Source organism: Furipterus horrens, unplaced genomic scaffold (genome assembly GCF_987537825.1).
Source record: "Furipterus horrens unplaced genomic scaffold, mFurHor1.1.pri manual_scaffold_1, whole genome shotgun sequence".
In the NCBI taxonomy this organism is placed as follows: Eukaryota; Metazoa; Chordata; class Mammalia; order Chiroptera; family Furipteridae; genus Furipterus; species Furipterus horrens.
The window spans coordinates 9214949-9221881 of record NW_028327171.1 but is presented as its reverse complement, the minus strand read 5'-3'; the positions used below and the strand labels follow the sequence as shown (position 1 = coordinate 9221881).

Genomic DNA, 6933 nt, shown 5'->3' with positions numbered 1-6933 from the left:
TTACATAAATTATGCCATGTCCATTGATGAACTGTTACATCACCATCAAATCGGTACTTAGAAAGGGTTTCTGGTAGTTGAGAAACACCTATAATGTTACTTAAGAAAAGTCGATCCCTGGATCATAAAATTTTCTGCCTGGCAATGACAATGTTTGCTACTGCCGTGGTTTTTCTGTCATAATTGGAGTGGCCACCTTCGCACAAGTTTGCCAGAAGTCAGAGGAATTCCCCACCTCCCAACCAGGAGAATCGTGACAGCACAGAATTGATCAGGTTGAAATGTAGGCTTTAGCAACAGAGAAACCACCAGTCTGTGCCCGCCTGTAATCTTACCTGAATCCTGGAGATCTCTAGGCCTTTGGATTGAAGTCTACTGAGCATTTTAAAAGCAAGAAACATGGAAAAAGAAAGTGAAGGTGATAGATATGATCACAACCACATAAAAGCAAAAACTCAAAAGAGATGGGAAGGAATGCATCAAAATGCTGGCAGTGACTGTCTTGGGCTGAAGGTGACTTTGTCCCTCTGCATTCCACCACTCTGTCTGCTTTGCTGACCTGAAGGAGCCGGCTGCCCGCAGAAAGGGCACACGCGGCGGTCAGGCAGGGTATGTGGATTCTAAGGCACTCCTCGCTTCTCGTGAGTCTCAACTTTCTCTTCTGAAAGCGTGGCTCACGACAGAGTTTTCCCCTCCAAAACATGTGCCCAAATCGTGTATCCTACATAATTGGGCCTCACGAGAGCCCTGTGAGGAGGTGTTCCTATCTCCATTTCACAGATGGGAAGTGGAGGCACGGAACCCTGTGGGAGAGCAGACCCCTGGGGCTCAGCCACATGGGAACACTGGGAGCTCCTTGCTTATGTAACTTGAAGCCTGGAGGAGCCAGAGAGGTGAAGGGCAGAGTGAGAACCCAACCCGGGCCCCGGGCCCCGGGCCCCGCCCCACGAGTTCTCCCCAGCACTGATAACTGTTGAGGTCTATGTGTATCAGTCTCATAAAGAGCCCGCTCTCCACGTTCACTTATACAGAAACAGTGTCCTCTTCCCGGGCTCAATTCTGCATTATGTGACTTAGATAATTAGCAATGATGAAATCAAACCTGGCACCACAGAGGGCATTTCTGGACATTCTGTTCAATGCTCCTATTTTTAGCTCAGTTGCCTTTTTCTTGGCTTTCTGACAGCCTGGATTCTTGCTCTCCCCTTTCAAGCTCAGGTTATCATCCAAGCCTCCCATCCCTCACCGGTGTGTCTGCTCAGTGGGGGTGGGAGGCAGGGAGCAGGAGTGACCACCTTGCTGGGGATCCTCATCTGTCCTCCACCCACCTTCTCAGGCTGTTCTCAAACCCAGTGAGCCATCCCGTGCCCTGGTGGTAGAAGCCAGCTGTGGCCTGGCATAACCTTTGGGAGCAGGGCCAACGTCTCTTGTGCTAGCTTCTGGCACATCTAATATTGGGGTGACAGGAGCAGGGAGAGGAGAGGTGAAGGGAAGGCCAAGCTAAGGGCTGGACTGCCTGAAGTGCCAACCTCCAAGGACACCAAAACTTCATTGGAATAGGCGGGACGGGTCTGCTAACCGAGATTTGCACGCATCTCTTCCTACCTAAGCCACTCAATGTAAGATTGTTCATTCACGTGACCTGCATGCTGCACAGAGACCCTAGCAGACATGCGGGGTGCCCAGGCCACATGCCCTCAGCTCACTCAGAACTGTCATGGGGCAGCCCAGGCACTGGTAAGTTCCCACCTCTGGGACCTTCAGGGATTCCCCTTTCCTGCCAGGGGCCCAGGACCTTCTCCAACAACTCAGAGCAGGCTGAGCAGCACCGGGGCATCGGCACTACCAGGTCCTTCCCCACCAAGTGGGCAGATAAACTCGCCAGCCTCCCTTTGCTCGGAGGACATCGTGCACGGCTTCTGAGAGGGTGCGGTGGGGCTGAGCCCACAGAGGTAACCAGCAACGACAGGCACTGTCATGGCCCCTTGTCCTTCCCTCCTATCCTCCTCGCTCCCTTACTCCCCTCTCTGGGGCCACCTGCAAATAAACCACATGCACCCAAGTCCTTGAGCCCTTGCTCAGTCTGAGACCACTGTGGTTCTGCTGCCCACGCACGCTGCCCAGCCCACACCCAAGAGGGGCACCCATGGTTGCCCGACAGCCTAAAACAGATGCATCCTTGGCCTGGTTACTGAAAATCAATGACTCATTTATTATTTCAATGTTTAATGTTTAATAGGCTGCCTCAGAACTTGGCTGGCTCAGAACCACACGTAATAAATGCTTCGTTTGGAGCGTTAAGAGTACTTAATGGTTATAAATAGAAAACCCAGTTTCTCCCTGGGTCCTTTCAGGGAATGTGGGAGCAGGGTGCGAGGACTGCAGCTCTGAGGGGGGATGTCCAGGCCAAGCTGCCCACAGGCCTCAGCCCAATTCTAAAGCACCCCCCTCCAAGGGTCAGCCAGCCCAAGAGGTCCTGGGAGAATGGACCAGGAGCTCTAGACCAAGGCAACCAAATAGCTGCAGAGCTGGGCTGGCATGGTTCTGGTGGGGACTAAAGGCCCTGGGGTGTCACGCTCCGGTACGTGGATAGGTCCACCAACCTGGAAGCTTCCCGAATACTGTGCTATCGGGATGCACAGGCCCGATGGATCATCAAGTCCATTTCCAGCTCCTCTCTCCTCTCTGGAGAATGGGGGATTGGGCTGAAAGTTCCAAGTTTCCAATCATGACTTAGTCTTTCTGGTGACCAACCCCTATCCAGAAGTCCACCCGGAGTCACCTCATTAGAACAAAAGAAGCTCCTAGTGCTCTTATCACTTAGGAATTTGTGAGGGTTTTAGGAGCTCTGTGTCCTGGAGAAATAGGCCAGGCCGGGGAGGGCTGAGGAGATTCATTCCGGACTACAGAACCTCACCTCCCTGGAGGCAGGGCACCCGCCAAACCCTAAAGTCATGGGTGGCCAGAGAGGCGGGTGCATCTCCTTCCACATCAACCCCGCCACTGCTCTAGGGACACTGTTTGTTGGTTGGAAGCAGCAGAAGAGGGTCCGAGCAGGAAGAAAGGACAGTACTCACTGCCATCTTCCAGCACTGAAGGTCACATCCTGAGATGCAGTTTCTCCATCCCGTCCACATGGCAGGGTCACCAGAGACAGCGGCCACCTCGTTTTGTATATGGGTGGAGGGCCCACCGATGGCCTTGGGCTGACCTCATGAGTCAGATTTTTTACAAAGTCCTGGGCGGGGGACTGAGTGCTTAATTAGAGACATCATCACAACACTTTACAGGAAGGGAGACGCACTATAATAGTGTGTGTGTAGGTGGGGGGGGGGGTCTATGTTCTGGGGGCTTTCGGGTCCTGAATAGTGACTGAGGACGTGGGGCAAGCTGGATGAAACCCTGGGCAGCTGTGTGGCACCTTCCCTTCACAGACAGAGGGGCTGAGCTACACCCCAGCCCTGCAGCAGGCAAGAAGGACAGCACCCTGAGTCCTTTCAAGTCTGAACCCCTGGCATGAGGTCTGAGCCCCCAGTCCCTCCAGGGCAGAGGGCCGATGGAAGGAGAGCTCCACCCTCAAGCTGCTGCCCTGGTGAGGGGCTTAAATTGAATGGTGGTTTTGCAAACAGGCTGGACACACCAGCTACAGCTGGCTGTTGCCTTCTCCTGTCTCAGTCCTTGTTTAAAGTCTTCAAGGATACCTAGACTCCTGCAGACACGTCATGGTTTGGAGTGCTCTGGGGTCCCCGGAATCCTCTCCTCTGACTCCGAAGGCCTCACCTCACACTCTGGGCCAGCGGAGAAGAAAGGGACAGACCTGGGACAGCATTGTGTCTTGCTTCTCCTAGACGGAGCTATCATCTCTGGCCACAGGCTTACACACCCTTCAAGAGGGCAGTTTGAGGGCCTCACTGGACTCCACAGGGTGATCTTAGGGGGTCATGCTCTGCTATACACTCATGGGGAACCCCTCCAGCTAGGGAGGTTGTCCCTGGGATAGGGGCACTGAAAACACCACACCCAGTGTCCCCATATGTCACGTTCCACGCATTCCATGCTTTCTGCTCACCTTCCGTAAAATGTGCCCCCTGGAAGACTGTTCTCTGGATGTAACATTCTCTGCACTCCCTGGTGGAGCTAGAAGCTAGATCAAGAGACATCACTAACTCCTCTGAGATGTCATAGGACAATCTGATTTTTTTAGTCTTTGGGGAGCACTTCTTCCTTTCCACAAATCCCACTGCCGTATGGGTCACATGGACACTCCAGTGTTCTTGGGCATTGTACCAGGAGGAAGTGTGACAATAAGGATGATGCAAGAGCATAGCCTTGTGATTTCATCCCATTTTCTAATGGGGCTGTTCTTAAGTGACCCTCACGCTTCCCCCTACTCTTCGGGTGTGTGCCCATCTATTGTGTGTGTGCACGTGCTGGTACATGTGTGTGTGGGTATGATATACATGTATGCGGGTGCGTGTACATGCAGGTGCACATGTTGGTGCATGTGAGAGCTGTGTGTTCGTGGGCACGTGCATGTGCTCATGCTCCCATATGCCTTTCACCACATCGAGCGGCAAGGCCTGATTCCTACATGCCACATCCTCTCGGCAGAGTCAAAGCAGAGTGGGATCTAGGCCAGCAGAAGCAGGCAGGCCTGACCCACTGCCTGGGAGTCCCAGACGTCTGTGACACTCAGGGTAGGGTGGTTTGAGGGTGACTTCCACAGCCACCCATTTCTGCCCATGGACACTCGTGTTCAAACAGGACCAAGAGCACAAGTGAAGCAGAACTGTGCACCCAGGGGACAAAGGTGTGACCCAACCCTCTCATTCCAAAGTACCAAGTGGCCCCAGGGCCCTTTGATTTCATCTCCTGCTTCACATCACCCCAAATTTCACACCTGTGAATGTTCATGTGCATGTGTGTACACGAATACATGGATACATGTGTTCATGTGCTAGTACGTGTCTGCTCTGAATGTGGGGTGTATTTTATTGTTTTTATTTTCTCAGGGGAGAGTGCGAATGCAGCCCCCCATGACCACAAATTATGCAGTCAAGTTTCCCACATTTGGGGACATCACAGGAGTCAGCACATCTGGAGTGCGATGGACAAGCCTCGCCCTGGGAAAACCATCTTCATGATCATGGGATCTCCCCTGCCAGATAAATAAATATTGGGGTACATTTTTAAAATAAGTCACGGCTGGTTGTGGCAGCCTGTCTGCACCTGGCCTTTCCAGTTCTCTTGGGGCTGAGTGTGGACGTGGGCCCGGCCTCTGCCACCACCGCTAGGACCCCGCACAGAGAAGCAGCATGTCACCACGGCGGTTCCCAGAGCAGAAGTGAAGCCACAAATCTTTTAGCTCAATTTATTTTCCTCAGACAGACAAATGCAACCCGGTAATAGCTCTTGGTTCTAACAAGTGTTCTTTTCTTTATAAAAAAAAAAAAAAGAAAGAAAAAGAAAAAGGAGTTCTTGGTTTTCTCCATTGAGTAAATTTTTACAAAAAATAGCTTTTGATGTATGCATGCCTACTTTGGAAACCCTTTTTTCCTTGATGGCTTTTAAGACCTGTTTTTAGGCAGAGTCATGTCGTAGACTTTATGCACCAACTGCCTTCCTCCCTGGCCTTGGCCAGATGGTGGTGCTCCTTCTCCAACTCCCCTCCAAAGGCAACCGACAGGAAAGGGAGAGGCTTGGGAAGTGCACTGAGCACAGCAGCTGCAGAGGACAGCGGAGCAGAGTGACCTGTGCAGGTGACAACCCCACAGGCCAGGGAGTGCCCGAGGTCCTTTACTTCCCTGGGGAAAAACAATCTATGCAGACTAGAAACAAAGGAACAGAAGGAGACAGACAGTCACTTTCTCTTATAGTGTGGATATTTTATCCCTCTCTTTCACAGCAGCAACTTTAATAAATAAGTATGACGCCTGCAGCATTTTACCTAGAAAATAGCGCCACTCCGGCAGGCTCACGCACGCCCATGTACAAAGTGATCTTCACAGAGCAAGGCAAACAGTCAGGTTTTTGGGACACAGGCTCTTAAAAACTAAGTGAGCTCCCCCCGCCCCCACCTCCTATAGACCAAAAATACCTCTATCTTCAACTACATAAAGGTTGTGAGTAGCAAACTTGTAAAAATGAAGTGTACAAAAGGAACGTCCATAAACATATTTGCACCCTGTATACAATGTGTCACCCCTTGGAAACTGGCCAATGGTCAGCTCTGGCAGATTGTCAACAATAGAAAAAGACCCCAACGTCTGTCATACACACTTGAATTGATGGTTTGTGTGGTTTTTCCAAAGAGAGGTTTTCATTTTCATTGACAGTACTTGCTGACGGTCTTCATGTTTAATGATTAGTTGATGGTACATGACTTGCTGGCGGCCTTTATGATTAAGAAGCCAGTTCAGTTTCCTGGCATTTAGGCAAGTAACATTTGATTGTCACGACATACAGTTCTGAGACAATAAATACAAGCAGATCAGATGTATTTCTTCATTGTATCAAGTAACTCCAGTTTAATACAATTTAGTGCATTTCAGTATCTCATTCACAGTTTAACTTCTGTCCAAATACTTATGCAACAAAAAGAAATGAAAAAGTTTATGAGAAAACTGCAGATGAACTTGTCATTACAAAGCTTAAAATTTTAAAGCAATCCAATTGTCTTGGAAGAGAATGCATGGCTGCCACTGGGGCTGACTGGTGTCAGCTTCTCTGGTATTTCCCGGGCTTCCTGAAAGTGATCTTGTCCTTTAATCTCCTGAGTGGTTTGTGAAAAAGCCACCATTTTCACTGAATCAGCTAGTGTCAAATGCTTGTGCTAAAACTTAATTCACACGTGTCCACCCCCACAAGCAAACAGAACACAATGTGACATCTTCTACCCCAAAAACTGTCCCTGTTTTTGCATCCTGGCCCTGA

General features: G+C 50.5%; 1 non-coding gene across 1 annotated transcript; it reads right to left on the bottom strand.

Moving 5' to 3' along the window:
• Window positions 1-5009: 5009 nt before the first annotated feature.
• Window positions 5010-5173, bottom strand: LOC150020616 (U1 spliceosomal RNA). Its single transcript, XR_016513634.1, has one exon. It is a non-coding gene; the product is annotated as a U1 spliceosomal RNA (small nuclear RNA).
• Window positions 5174-6933: the final 1760 nt, after the last annotated feature.